Consider the following 15,653-nt stretch of genomic DNA (forward strand, 5'->3'; position numbering starts at 1 on the left):
CACCGAGACACTTGCATGTCGAGTCAGCCGCGTGTGCTTAGAAAACCATTAAATGGTGTTGCAGGGACTTGAACCCATATCTCTGTCCTCTGTCATCTTTTACCTCCTTCTCGCTTACTCACTGTATTTAGCCACATTCATGGACTAAGTGCTCACTGAAGACCTCAAGTATCCTTCATCTGGGCCTGTTGTCGACAGAAAAGTGTACTTGGTTCTTTGCACACCACCATGTTTGAGGGACATCGGCGTGATCACTGCTGTTAGGTGGAGGAACAAATATAAAGGAACACCTATTTCGAGACAGGAGCAGTTGGGAACAAAGAATGTGTTGTGGAGTGAAGTGTTTATTTGAGGGTCCAAACTTCTGTCTTTAGGTGGTTATTACATCTTCACATTCGTGAACATCATAAAGCCCACTGATTTCAAAAGCCCAGATTCTTATTATCACAGCAACTCAGTTTTTGAGGTGAGAGAAAATGAGAAGTACGTTGCTGCACCACTAAAACTATGCCTGGGCCGTGCTGAAACCAAACAAAAAGAATTCACGGTGGCTAGATAGGGCTTTTTCCTACTGACTCTCCTGGGGACTCAAACAGAATCCATTTGTTTGTTTGTTTCTCAGCTTCACTTGTGTAGGTTACCTGTCCCCACACCTTCAGCTTGTAGTTTGTCTGTGTCCTTGGATCTCAAGTGAGTCTCCTGTAAGTAAGCACGTAGGTGTCTTGAGTTTTCATCCCTTCTTTTAAACCTGTGTCTTTTGTTTGCAGCAATCAGAGCCTGACCTTTTATTCTGAGGATTCAGAACTGTGCCCTTATTGCACTTAAAAAATTTTTTTTGTTATCATTGTTCTACAATCACGTGAAGAACATTATGTTTACTATGCTCCCCCCTTCAACAAGTCCCCCCCCAAAACCTCTTACTGTCGCAGTCCAACAGCGTAGATGGATGCTGTAGACCACTTCACCATTTCCCCCCCCACAGACACCATTACAGTCACTGTTCATCAGCGGGTAAGATGCTATATGATCTCTACTAGTCTTCTCTGTGTTGTACAGCACTCCTCATGCCCCCTCTGACCCCATGCAATATACATGCTTATCCTAATGCCCCCATACGTTCTCCCCACACTTATCCCTCCCTTCAGACAAACCCTGCCCAGTCCTTTTCCCTTTGGTAACTTTTAGTCAACTCTCGGGTTCTGTGAGTCTGCTGCTTTTTTTTCTTCAGTTTTTCTTTTTGTTACGCTCTACACACGAGTGAAATAATTTGGTACTTGTCTTTCTCCACCTGGCCCATTTCTCTGAACATTCTACCGTCTAGCTCCATCCACGTCATTGCAAATGGTAGGATTGTTTTCTTCTTATGGCTCCTTACTGCACTTTGTAAACTGGATTTCATTCTTCCTTTTTGTTTGTAGTTTAGCTACGTGCTTTCACCACTCATCACCTGGTTATGAGCAATAGCTTTGTGTCAATCGATATGTATCTGTATCTATCTATCTATCACTCTGTCTGTATATCTATCTATCTTTCTATATATCATTCTATCTATCTCTCTATCTATCCTTCTCTGTATTTATCTATCCATCTATCTAGCTTCCTATCATATATCTATCATGTGTATCATCTATCTATCTATCATCTGTCATCTATATATATGTCTATCTATGAATCAATCATCTTTCTGTCTGCCCATCATCCTTGTGTACAGAATAGTTAACAACATCACCTATGTCACCTCCCTGCATTATGCTTCCAAAAACATTGCAATGTCACTAGGCCGTAGGGAGATCACTGGGCTCCCTGAGACACTTGCAGATTGAGTCAGCTGCGTGTGCTTAGAAAACCAGTAAATGTTGTTGCAGTGACTTGAACCGGTATCTCTGTCCTCTGTCCTCTTTTACCTCCTTCTCGATTGCTAACTGTATTTAGCCACATTCATTGACTAAGTGCTCACTGAAGACCACAAGTATCCTTCCTCTGGGCCTGTTGTAGACAGAAATGTATACTTAATTTTTTACTAACCACCATGTTTGAGGGACGTCGGCGTGATCACCACTGGTAGGTGGAGGGACAAATAAAAAGGAACACCTATTTCTAGACAGGATCATTTGGTAGGAAAGTGTGTGTTGTGGAGAGACGTGTTTGTTTGAGTGTCCAAACTTCCCTCTTTATATGGTTACTACTTCTTTACAATCGTGAACATCATAAAACCCACTGATTTAAAAAGCCCAGACGCATAGTTTTACAGCAATTCATTTGTTGAGGTGAGAAAAAATGTGAAGGACATTGCAGTACCACTAAATCTATACATGGGCACTGTTGAAACCAAACAAAAAGAATTCACGGTGGCTAGATAGGACTATTTTCTAGTGACTGTCTTTGGGAACTCAAACAGAATCCATTTGTTTCTTTGTTTCTCAGATTCACTTGTATAGGATACCTGTCCACGCCCATTCAGCTTGTAGAGTTTGTCTGTGCCTTTGGATCTCAAGAGAGTCTCCAGTAAGGGAGCACATAGGTGGTCTTGAGTTTTCATCAGTACTTCTAAACCTGTGTCTTTTGATTTTAGCACTCAAAGCCTGTACTTTTATTCTGATATTTGAGAGCCTTGCTCTTACTGCAATTTGAAATTTTTTTTGTTCTCATTAATACACAATCACATGCAGAACATTGTTTACTAGTCTACCCCCTTCACCAAGTCCCCACCAAATCCCAGTTACAGTCGCTGTCTGTCAGCATGTACTAAGATGCTGTAGAATCACTACTTGTCTACTCTGTGTTGTACAGCCCTACTCATGAAAACCCACCCTACACATTATACATGCTAATCCTAATGCCCCCATTCTTTTCCCCCGCCCTTATTACTCCCTTCCCAGAAACCCTACTCATACCCTTTCTCTTTGTTAACTGTTAGTCCACTCTCGTTTTCTGTGAGTCTGCTGCTGTTTTTTCCTTCAGTTTTTCTTTGTTATCATACTCCACACATGAGTGAAATCATTTGGTACATGTATTTCTCCGCCTGGCCTATTTGACTGAGCAAAATACCCTCTAGCTCCATACACGTTATTGCAAAAGATAGGATTGTTTTCTTCTTATGGCTGCTTACTGCACTTTTTAAATTGGATTTCATACTTCTTTCTTGTTTGTAGTTTCACTATGTGCTTTCCCCATTGCTCTCCCGGTTATGAGCAGTAGCTTTGTGTTAATCGATATGTACCTATATCTATCTATCTGCCTGTCTATCTATCTATCAATCAATCAATCATCTTTTTGTCTGCCCATCTGTCCTTGTGTACAAAACAGTTAACCATATAGCCTGTATCACTTTCCTACATTATGCTTCCAAAAATCCTGCAAGGTATCTAGGCTGTAGGGAGAGCAGTGGGTTCACCGAGACACCTGCAGGTCGAGTCGTCCGCGTGTACCTACAAAACAGGAAAAATGGTTGTGCAGAGACTTGAACCCGTGTCTCTATCCTCTGTCCTCTTTCATCTCCTTCTAACTTGCTGTCTGTATTTAGCCACATTCATTGACTAAGTGATTCCTGAGGACCACAAGTATAGTTCCTCTGGGCCTGTTGTCGACAGAAAAGTAAACTTGTTGCTTTGCTCACCACCATGTTTGAAGGGCATCGGCGTGATCAACGCTGATAGGACGGAGGGTCAAATAAAAAGGAAAACCAATTTCTAGACAGCAGCAGTTGGGAGCTAAGAGTGTATTGTGGAGTGACGTATTTATTTGAGTGTCCAAACTTCCCTCTTTAGGTGGTTATTACACCTTCACATTCGTGAACATCATAAAGCCCACTGATTTAAAAGACCCAGATGCTTATTATTACAGCAACTCAGTTGTTGAGGTGAGAGAAAATTAGAAGTCCGTTGCTGCACCACTAAATCTATGGCTGGGAACTGCTGAAACCAAACAAAAATAATTCACGGTGGCCAGATAGGGCTATTTTCTACTGACTGTCTCTGGGGACTCAAACAGAATCTGTTTGTTTGATTGTTTGTATTTCAGTTTCACTCTTGTAGGGTACTTGTCCACACACCTTCGGCTTGTAGTTTGTCTGTGTCCTTGGATCTCAAGTGAGTCTCCTGTAAGTAAGCACGTAGGTGTCTTGAGATTTCATCCCTTCTTTTAACCCTGTGTCTTTTGTTTGCAGCACTCAGATTCTGACCTTTTATTCTGATGATTCAGAGCTGTGCACTTATTGCACTTAAAACAATTTTTTTATCATTAATCTACAATCACGTGAAGAACATTATGTTTACTATACTCCCCCCTTCACCAAGTCCCCCCATAAAAACTCTTCAGTCGCTGTCCATCAGCGTATTTGGATGCTGTAGACCCCTTCACCATGTACCCCCCAACAGACCCCGTTACAATCGCTGTCCATCAGCGAGTAGTAAGATGCTATATGATCTCTACTAGTCTTCTCTGTGTTGTACAGTACTCCCCATGCACACCCGACACCACGCATTATACATGCTAATCCTAATGCCCCCATTCTTTGTCCCCACACTTATCCCACCCTTTAGAACCACCCTGCCCAGTCCTTTTCCCTTTGGTAACTTTTAGTCAACTCTCGGGTTCTGTGAGTCTGCTGCTATTTTTTTCCTTCAGTTTTTCTTTGCTGTTATATTCCACACATGAGTGAATTCACTTGGTACTTGTCTTTCTCCGCCTGGCCTATTTCTCTATCTCCATCCACGTCATTGCAAACGGTAGGATTTGTTTTCTTCTTAAGGCTGCTTACTGCACTTTTTAAACTGGATTTCATTCTTCCTTTTTGTCTGTAGTTTACCTATGTGCTTTCACCATTCATCTACTGATTATGAGCAATAGCTTTGTATCAATCGATGTGTATCTGTGTCTTCTATCTAACGGTCTGTCTGTCTATCTATGTATCTATCTAACTATGTATCTATGTATCTATCTATCTATCTTCGTATCATCTATCTATGATGTCTATCATCTATCAATCTATGTCCCTAACTTTTTATCTTTCATCTGTCATCTGTCTACTTATCTGTCTATGAATCAATCATCTTTCTGTCTGCCCATGTATCCTTATCTACAGAACAGTTAACAACATAGCCTATGTCACTTCCCTACATTATGCTCCCAGAAATCTTGTAAGGTAACTAGGCCGTAAGGAGAGCACTGGGTTCACCGAGACACTTGCAGGTCGAGTCAGCCGCGTGTGCTTAGAAAACCATTAAATGGTGTTGCAGGGACTTGAACCCATATCTCTGTCCTCTGTCATCTTTTACCTCCTTCTCGCTTACTCACTGTATTTAGCCACATTCATGGACTAAGTGCTCACTGAAGACCTCAAGTATCCTTCATCTGGGCCTGTTGTCGACAGAAAAGTGTACTTGGTTCTTTGCACACCACCATGTTTGAGGGACATCGGCGTGATCACTGCTGTTAGGTGGAGGAACAAATATAAAGGAACACCTATTTCGAGACAGGAGCAGTTGGGAACAAAGAATGTGTTGTGGAGTGAAGTGTTTATTTGAGGGTCCAAACTTCTGTCTTTAGGTGGTTATTACATCTTCACATTCGTGAACATCATAAAGCCCACTGATTTCAAAAGCCCAGATTCTTATTATCACAGCAACTCAGTTTTTGAGGTGAGAGAAAATGAGAAGTACGTTGCTGCACCACTAAAACTATGCCTGGGCCGTGCTGAAACCAAACAAAAAGAATTCACGGTGGCTAGATAGGGCTTTTTCCTACTGACTCTCCTGGGGACTCAAACAGAATCCATTTGTTTGTTTGTTTCTCAGCTTCACTTGTGTAGGTTACCTGTCCCCACACCTTCAGCTTGTAGTTTGTCTGTGTCCTTGGATCTCAAGTGAGTCTCCTGTAAGTAAGCACGTAGGTGTCTTGAGTTTTCATCCCTTCTTTTAACCCTGTGTCTTTTGTTTGCAGCAATCAGAGCCTGACCTTTTATTCTGAGGATTCAGAACTGTGCCCTTATTGCACTTAAAAAATTTTTTTTGTTATCATTGTTCTACAATCACGTGAAGAACATTATGTTTACTATGCTCCCCCCTTCAACAAGTCCCCCCCCAAAACCTCTTACTGTCGCAGTCCAACAGCGTAGATGGATGCTGTAGACCACTTCACCATTTCCCCCCCCACAGACACCATTACAGTCACTGTTCATCAGCGGGTAAGATGCTATATGATCTCTACTAGTCTTCTCTGTGTTGTACAGCACTCCTCATGCCCCCTCCGACCCCATGCAATATACATGCTTATCCTAATGCCCCCATTCTTTCTCCCCACACTTATCCCTCCCTTCAGACAAACCCTGCCCAGTCCTTTTCCCTTTGGTAACTTTTAGTCAACTCTCGGGTTCTGTGAGTCTGCTGCTTTTTTTTCTTCAGTTTTTCTTTTTGTTACGCTCTACACATGAGTGAAATCATTTGGTACTTGTCTTTCTCCACCTGGCCCATTTCTCTGAACATTCTACCGTCTAGCTCCATCCACGTCATTGCAAATGGTAGGATTGTTTTCTTCTTATGGCTCCTTACTGCACTTTGTAAACTGGATTTCATTCTTCCTTTTTGTTTGTAGTTTAGCTACGTGCTTTCACCATTCATCACCTGGTTATGAGCAATAGCTTTGTGTCAATCGATATGTATCTGTATCTATCTATCTATCACTCTGTCTGTATATCTATCTATCTTTCTATATATCATTCTATCTATCTCTCTATCTATCCTTCTCTGTATTTATCTATCCATCTATCTAGCTTCCTATCATATATCTATCATGTGTATCATCTATCTATCTATCATCTGTCATCTATATATATGTCTATCTATGAATCAATCATCTTTCTGTCTGCCCATCATCCTTGTGTACAGAATAGTTAACAACATCACCTAGGTCACCTCCCTGCATTATGCTTCCAAAAACATTGCAATGTCACTAGGCCGTAGGGAGATCACTGGGCTCCCTGAGACACTTGCAGATTGAGTCAGCTGCGTGTGCTTAGAAAACCAGTAAATGTTGTTGCAGTGACTTGTACCGGTATCTCTGTCCTCTGTCCTCTTTTACCTCCTTCTCGATTGCTAACTGTATTTAGCCACATTCATTGACTAAGTGCTCACTGAAGACCACAAGTATCCTTCCTCTGGGCCTGTTGTAGACAGAAAAGTATACTTAATTTTTTACTAACCACCATGTTTGAGGGACGTCGGCGTGATCACCACTGGTAGGTGGAGGGACAAATAAAAAGGAACACCTATTTCTAGACAGGATCATTTGGTAGGGAAGTGTGTGTTGTGGAGAGACGTGTTTGTTTGAGTGTCCAAACTTCCCTCTTTATATGGTTACTACTTCTTTACAATCGTGAACATCATAAAACCCACTGATTTAAAAAGCCCAGACGCATAGTTTTACAGCAATTCATTTGTTGAGGTGAGAAAAAATGTGAAGGACATTGCAGTACCACTAAATCTATACATGGGCACTGTTGAAACCAAACAAAAAGAATTCACGGTGGCTAGATAGGACTATTTTCTAGTGACTGTCTTTGGGAACTCAAACAGAATCCATTTGTTTCTTTGTTTCTCAGATTCACTTGTATAGGATACCTGTCCACGCCCATTCAGCTTGTAGAGTTTGTCTGTGCCTTTGGATCTCAAGAGAGTCTCCAGTAAGGGAGCACATAGGTGTTCTTGAGTTTTCATCAGTACTTCTAAACCTGTGTCTTTTGATTTTAGCACTCAAAGCCTGTACTTTTATTCTGATATTTGAGAGCCTTGCTCTTACTGCAATTTGAAATTTTTTTTGTTCTCATTAATACACAATCACATGCAGAACATTGTTTACTAGTCTACCCCCTTCACCAAGTCCCCACCAAATCCCAGTTACAGTCGCTGTCTGTCAGCATGTACTAAGATGCTGTAGAATCACTACTTGTCTACTCTGTGTTGTACAGCCCTACTCATGAAAACCCACCCTACACATTATACATGCTAATCCTAATGCCCCCATTCTTTTCCCCCGCCCTTATTACTCCCTTCCCAGAAACCCTACTCATACCCTTTCTCTTTGTTAACTGTTAGTCCACTCTCGTTTTCTGTGAGTCTGCTGCTGTTTTTTCCTTCAGTTTTTCTTTGTTATCATACTCCACACATGAGTGAAATCATTTGGTACATGTATTTCTCCGCCTGGCCTATTTGACTGAGCAAAATACCCTCTAGCTCCATACACGTTATTGCAAAAGATAGGATTGTTTTCTTCTTATGGCTGCTTACTGCACTTTTTAAATTGGATTTCATACTTCTTTCTTGTTTGTAGTTTCACTATGTGCTTTCCCCATTGCTCTCCCGGTTATGAGCAGTAGCTTTGTGTTAATCGATATGTACCTATATCTATCTATCTGCCTGTCTATCTATCTATCAATCAATCAATCATCTTTTTGTCTGCCCATCTGTCCTTGTGTACAAAACAGTTAACCATATAGCCTGTATCACTTTCCTACATTATGCTTCCAAAAATCCTGCAAGGTATCTAGGCTGTAGGGAGAGCAGTGGGTTCACCGAGACACCTGCAGGTCGAGTCGTCCGCGTGTACCTACAAAACAGGAAAAATGGTTGTGCAGAGACTTGAACCCGTGTCTCTATCCTCTGTCCTCTTTCATCTCCTTCTAACTTGCTGTCTGTATTTAGCCACATTCATTGACTAAGTGATTCCTGAGGACCACAAGTATAGTTCCTCTGGGCCTGTTGTCGACAGAAAAGTAAACTTGTTGCTTTGCTCACCACCATGTTTGAAGGGCATCGGCGTGATCAACGCTGATAGGACGGAGGGTCAAATAAAAAGGAAAACCAATTTCTAGACAGCAGCAGTTGGGAGCTAAGAGTGTATTGTGGAGTGACGTATTTATTTGAGTGTCCAAACTTCCCTCTTTAGGTGGTTATTACACCTTCACATTCGTGAACATCATAAAGCCCACTGATTTAAAAGGCCCAGATGCTTATTATTACAGCAACTCAGTTGTTGAGGTGAGAGAAAATTAGAAGTCCGTTGCTGCACCACTAAATCTATGGCTGGGAACTGCTGAAACCAAACAAAAATAATTCACGGTGGCCAGATAGGGCTATTTTCTACTGACTGTCTCTGGGGACTCAAACAGAATCTGTTTGTTTGATTGTTTGTATTTCAGTTTCACTCTTGTAGGGTACTTGTCCACACACCTTCGGCTTGTAGTTTGTCTGTGTCCTTGGATCTCAAGTGAGTCTCCTGTAAGTAAGCACATAGGTGTCTTGAGATTTCATCCCTTCTTTTAACCCTGTGTCTTTTGTTTGCAGCACTCAGATTCTGACCTTTTATTCTGATGATTCAGAGCTGTGCACTTATTGCACTTAAAACAATTTTTTTATCATTAATCTACAATCACGTGAAGAACATTATGTTTACTATACTCCCCCCTTCACCAAGTCCCCCCATAAAACCTCTTCAGTCGCTGTCCATCAGCGTATTTGGATGCTGTAGACCCCTTCACCATGTACCCCCCAACAGACCCCGTTACAATCGCTGTCCATCAGCGAGTAGTAAGATGCTATATGATCTCTACTAGTCTTCTCTGTGTTGTACAGTACTCCCCATGCACACCCGACACCACGCATTATACATGCTAATCCTAATGCCCCCATTCTTTGTCCCCACACTTATCCCACCCTTCAGAACCACCCTGCCCAGTCCTTTTCCCTTTGGTAACTTTTAGTCAACTCTCGGGTTCTGTGAGTCTGCTGCTATTTTTTTCCTTCAGTTTTTCTTTGCTGTTATATTCCACACATGAGTGAATTCACTTGGTACTTGTCTTTCTCCGCCTGGCCTATTTCTCTATCTCCATCCACGTCATTGCAAACGGTAGGATTTGTTTTCTTCTTAAGGCTGCTTACTGCACTTTTTAAACTGGATTTCATTCTTCCTTTTTGTCTGTAGTTTACCTATGTGCTTTCACCATTCATCTACTGATTATGAGCAATAGCTTTGTATCAATCGATGTGTATCTGTGTCTTCTATCTAACGGTCTGTCTGTCTATCTATGTATCTATCTAACTATGTATCTATGTATCTATCTATCTATCTTCGTATCATCTATCTATGATGTCTATCATCTATCAATCTATGTCCCTATCTTTCTATCTTTCATCTGTCATCTGTCTACTTATCTGTCTATGAATCAATCATCTTTTTGTCTGCCCATGTATCCTTATCTACAGAACAGTTAACAACATAGCCTATGTCACTTCCCTACATTATGCTCCCAGAAATCTTGTAAGGTAACTAGGCCGTAAGGAGAGCACTGGGTTCACCGAGACACTTGCAGGTCGAGTCAGCCGCGTGTGCTTAGAAAACCATTAAATGGTGTTGCAGGGACTTGAACCCATATCTCTGTCCTCTGTCATCTTTTACCTCCTTCTCGCTTACTCACTGTATTTAGCCACATTCATGGACTAAGTGCTCACTGAAGACCTCAAGTATCCTTCATCTGGGCCTGTTGTCGACAGAAAAGTGTACTTGGTTCTTTGCACACCACCATGTTTGAGGGACATCGGCGTGATCACTGCTGTTAGGTGGAGGAACAAATATAAAGGAACACCTATTTCGAGACAGGAGCAGTTGGGAACAAAGAATGTGTTGTGGAGTGAAGTGTTTATTTGAGGGTCCAAACTTCTGTCTTTAGGTGGTTATTACATCTTCACATTCGTGAACATCATAAAGCCCACTGATTTCAAAAGCCCAGATTCTTATTATCACAGCAACTCAGTTTTTGAGGTGAGAGAAAATGAGAAGTACGTTGCTGCACCACTAAAACTATGCCTGGGCCGTGCTGAAACCAAACAAAAAGAATTCACGGTGGCTAGATAGGGCTTTTTCCTACTGACTCTCCTGGGGACTCAAACAGAATCCATTTGTTTGTTTGTTTCTCAGCTTCACTTGTGTAGGTTACCTGTCCCCACACCTTCAGCTTGTAGTTTGTCTGTGTCCTTGGATCTCAAGTGAGTCTCCTGTAAGTAAGCACGTAGGTGTCTTGAGTTTTCATCCCTTCTTTTAACCCTGTGTCTTTTGTTTGCAGCAATCAGAGCCTGACCTTTTATTCTGAGGATTCAGAACTGTGCCCTTATTGCACTTAAAAAATTTTTTTTGTTATCATTGTTCTACAATCACGTGAAGAACATTATGTTTACTATGCTCCCCCCTTCAACAAGTCCCCCCCCAAAACCTCTTACTGTCGCAGTCCAACAGCGTAGATGGATGCTGTAGACCACTTCACCATTTCCCCCCCAACAGACACCATTACAGTCACTGTTCATCAGCGGGTAAGATGCTATATGATCTCTACTAGTCTTCTCTGTGTTGTACAGCACTCCTCATGCCCCCTCCGACCCCATGCAATATACATGCTTATCCTAATGCCCCCATTCTTTCTCCCCACACTTATCCCTCCCTTCAGACAAACCCTGCCCAGTCCTTTTCCCTTTGGTAACTTTTAGTCAACTCTCGGGTTCTGTGAGTCTGCTGCTTTTTTTTCTTCAGTTTTTCTTTTTGTTACGCTCTACACATGAGTGAAATCATTTGGTACTTGTCTTTCTCCACCTGGCCCATTTCTCTGAACATTCTACCGTCTAGCTCCATCCACGTCATTGCAAATGGTAGGATTGTTTTCTTCTTATGGCTCCTTACTGCACTTTGTAAACTGGATTTCATTCTTCCTTTTTGTTTGTAGTTTAGCTACGTGCTTTCACCATTCATCACCTGGTTATGAGCAATAGCTTTGTGTCAATCGATATGTATCTGTATCTATCTATCTATCGCTCTGTCTGTATATCTATCTATCTTTCTATATATCATTCTATCTATCTCTCTATCTATCCTTCTCTGTATTTATCTATCCATCTATCTAGCTTCCTATCATATATCTATCATGTGTATCATCTATCTATCTATCATCTGTCATCTATATATATGTCTATCTATGAATCAATCATCTTTCTGTCTGCCCATCATCCTTGTGTACAGAATAGTTAACAACATCACCTAGGTCACCTCCCTGCATTATGCTTCCAAAAACATTGCAATGTCACTAGGCCGTAGGGAGATCACTGGGCTCCCTGAGACACTTGCAGATTGAGTCAGCTGCGTGTGCTTAGAAAACCAGTAAATGTTGTTGCAGAGACTTGAACCCGTATCTCTGTCCTCTGTCCTCTTTTACCTCCTTCTCGATTGCTAACTGTATTTAGCCACATTCATTGACTAAGTGCTCACTGAAGACCACAAGTATCCTTCCTCTGGGCCTGTTGTAGACAGAAAAGTATATTTAATTTTTTACTAACCACCATGTTTGAGGGACGTCGGCGTGATCACCACTGGTAGGTGGAGGGACAAATAAAAAGGAACACCTATTTCTAGACAGGATCATTTGGTAGGAAAGTGTGTGTTGTGGAGAGACGTGTTTGTTTGAGTGTCCAAACTTCCCTCTTTATATGGTTATTACTTCTTTACAATCGTGAACATCATAAAACCCACTGATTTAAAAAGCCCAGACGCATAGTTTTACAGCAATTCATTTGTTGAGGTGAGAAAAAATGTGAAGGACATTGCAGTACCACTAAATCTATACATGGGCACTGTTGAAACCAAACAAAAAGAATTCACGGTGGCTAGATAGGACTATTTTCTAGTGACTGTCTTTGGGAACTCAAACAGAATCCATTTGTTTCTTTGTTTCTCAGATTCACTTGTATAGGATACCTGTCCACGCCCATTCAGCTTGTAGAGTTTGTCTGTGCCTTTGGATCTCAAGAGAGTCTCCAGTAAGGGAGCACATAGGTGTTCTTGAGTTTTCATCAGTACTTCTAAACCTGTGTCTTTTGATTTTAGCACTCAAAGCCTGTACTTTTATTCTGATATTTGAGAGCCTTGCTCTTACTGCAATTTGAAATTTTTTTTGTTCTCATTAATACACAATCACATGCAGAACATTGTTTACTAGTCTACCCCCTTCACCAAGTCCCCACCAAATCCCAGTTACAGTCGCTGTCTGTCAGCATGTACTAAGATGCTGTAGAATCACTACTTGTCTACTCTGTGTTGTACAGCCCTACTCATGAAAACCCACCCTACACATTATACATGCTAATCCTAATGCCCCCATTCTTTTCCCCCGCCCTTATTACTCCCTTCCCAGAAACCCTACTCATACCCTTTCTCTTTGTTAACTGTTAGTCCACTCTCGTTTTCTGTGAGTCTGCTGCTGTTTTTTCCTTCAGTTTTTCTTTGTTATCATACTCCACACATGAGTGAAATCATTTGGTACATGTATTTCTCCGCCTGGCCTATTTGACTGAGCAAAATACCCTCTAGCTCCATACACGTTATTGCAAAAGATAGGATTGTTTTCTTCTTAAGGCTGCTTACTGCACTTTTTAAATTGGATTTCATACTTCTTTCTTGTTTGTAGTTTCACTATGTGCTTTCCCCATTGCTCTCCCGGTTATGAGCAGTAGCTTTGTGTTAATCGATATGTACCTATATCTATCTATCTGCCTGTCTATCTATCTATCAATCAATCAATCATCTTTTTGTCTGCCCATCTGTCCTTGTGTACAAAACAGTTAACCATATAGCCTGTATCACTTTCCTACATTATGCTTCCAAAAATCCTGCAAGGTATCTAGGCTGTAGGGAGAGCAGTGGGTTCACCGAGACACCTGCAGGTCGAGTCGTCCGCGTGTACCTACAAAACAGGAAAAATGGTTGTGCAGAGACTTGAACCCGTGTCTCTATCCTCTGTCCTCTTTCATCTCCTTCTAACTTGCTGTCTGTATTTAGCCACATTCATTGACTAAGTGATTCCTGAGGACCACAAGTATAGTTCCTCTGGGCCTGTTGTCGACAGAAAAGTAAACTTGTTGCTTTGCTCACCACCATGTTTGAAGGGCATCGGCGTGATCAACGCTGATAGGACGGAGGGTCAAATAAAAAGGAAAACCAATTTCTAGACAGCAGCAGTTGGGAGCTAAGAGTGTATTGTGGAGTGACGTATTTATTTGAGTGTCCAAACTTCCCTCTTTAGGTGGTTATTACACCTTCACATTCGTGAACATCATAAAGCCCACTGATTTAAAAGGCCCAGATGCTTATTATTACAGCAACTCAGTTGTTGAGGTGAGAGAAAATTAGAAGTCCGTTGCTGCACCACTAAATCTATGGCTGGGAACTGCTGAAACCAAACAAAAATAATTCACGGTGGCCAGATAGGGCTATTTTCTACTGACTGTCTCTGGGGACTCAAACAGAATCTGTTTGTTTGATTGTTTGTATTTCAGTTTCACTCTTGTAGGGTACTTGTCCACACACCTTCGGCTTGTAGTTTGTCTGTGTCCTTGGATCTCAAGTGAGTCTCCTGTAAGTAAGCACGTAGGTGTCTTGAGATTTCATCCCTTCTTTTAACCCTGTGTCTTTTGTTTGCAGCACTCAGATTCTGACCTTTTATTCTGATGATTCAGAGCTGTGCACTTATTGCACTTAAAACAATTTTTTTATCATTAATCTACAATCACGTGAAGAACATTATGTTTACTATACTCCCCCCTTCACCAAGTCCCCCCATAAAACCTCTTCAGTCGCTGTCCATCAGCGTATTTGGATGCTGTAGACCCCTTCACCATGTACCCCCCAACAGACCCCGTTACAATCGCTGTCCATCAGCGAGTAGTAAGATGCTATATGATCTCTACTAGTCTTCTCTGTGTTGTACAGTACTCCCCATGCACACCCGACACCACGCATTATACATGCTAATCCTAATGCCCCCATTCTTTGTCCCCACACTTATCCCACCCTTCAGAACCACCCTGCCCAGTCCTTTTCCCTTTGGTAACTTTTAGTCAACTCTCGGGTTCTGTGAGTCTGCTGCTATTTTTTTCCTTCAGTTTTTCTTTGCTGTTATATTCCACACATGAGTGAATTCACTTGGTACTTGTCTTTCTCCGCCTGGCCTATTTCTCTATCTCCATCCACGTCATTGCAAACGGTAGGATTTGTTTTCTTCTTAAGGCTGCTTACTGCACTTTTTAAACTGGATTTCATTCTTCCTTTTTGTCTGTAGTTTACCTATGTGCTTTCACCATTCATCTACTGATTATGAGCAATAGCTTTGTATCAATCGATGTGTATCTGTGTCTTCTATCTAACGGTCTGTCTGTCTATCTATGTATCTATCTAACTATGTATCTATGTATCTATCTATCTATCTTCGTATCATCTATCTATGATGTCTATCATCTATCAATCTATGTCCCTATCTTTCTATCTTTCATCTGTCATCTGTCTACTTATCTGTCTATGAATCAATCATCTTTTTGTCTGCCCATGTATCCTTATCTACAGAACAGTTAACAACATAGCCTATGTCACTTCCCTACATTATGCTCCCAGAAATCTTGTAAGGTAACTAGGCCGTAAGGAGAGCACTGGGTTCACCGAGACACTTGCAGGTCGAGTCAGCCGCGTGTGCTTAGAAAACCATTAAATGGTGTTGCAGGGACTTGAACCCATATCTCTGTCCTCTGTCATCTTTTACCTCCTTCTCGCTTACTCACTGTATTTAGCCA

Source organism: Manis pentadactyla, chromosome X, assembly GCF_030020395.1.
Source record: "Manis pentadactyla isolate mManPen7 chromosome X, mManPen7.hap1, whole genome shotgun sequence".
Lineage (NCBI taxonomy): Eukaryota > Metazoa > Chordata > Mammalia > Pholidota > Manidae > Manis > Manis pentadactyla.